The sequence below is a fragment of the Anneissia japonica genome, unplaced genomic scaffold (assembly GCF_011630105.1).
Source record: "Anneissia japonica isolate Jap-2015-1 unplaced genomic scaffold, ASM1163010v1 scaffold4689_len14858_cov115, whole genome shotgun sequence".
Classification (NCBI taxonomy): Eukaryota; Metazoa; Echinodermata; class Crinoidea; order Comatulida; family Comatulidae; genus Anneissia; species Anneissia japonica.
The window spans coordinates 886-1249 of record NW_022752615.1 but is presented as its reverse complement, the minus strand read 5'-3'; positions in this window follow the sequence as shown (position 1 = coordinate 1249).

Below are 364 nucleotides of genomic sequence, written 5' to 3'. Positions count from 1 at the left end.
TATGTTTAGACTCGTTTGAACGTATCTCGCTTATTCTTGATTGATTGTCTCCCACCTGTGAGTATGTTACAGCTAAATCAATTCTCTTGAAGACGTGTCCATTTATTTTTCATTTTGATCACGTCAACATGGTCAAAAAGAATGAATTTTTGAAGCCCTTTTATCTCTCTCTCTTAAAAGATGTAAAACAATAGAACAGAGTGAGGGCGGCAGACTGTATTTCGACGCTATGAGACTAATATATATAGGTTACATGTATGTGAAGGGAAAGTTCGTGTGGCATTACCAACTAACAGGCGGTTTTAAATACACTTGACAATGTTTAATTTCGTGTGCTATTACTGTACACGCACACATGGTGACA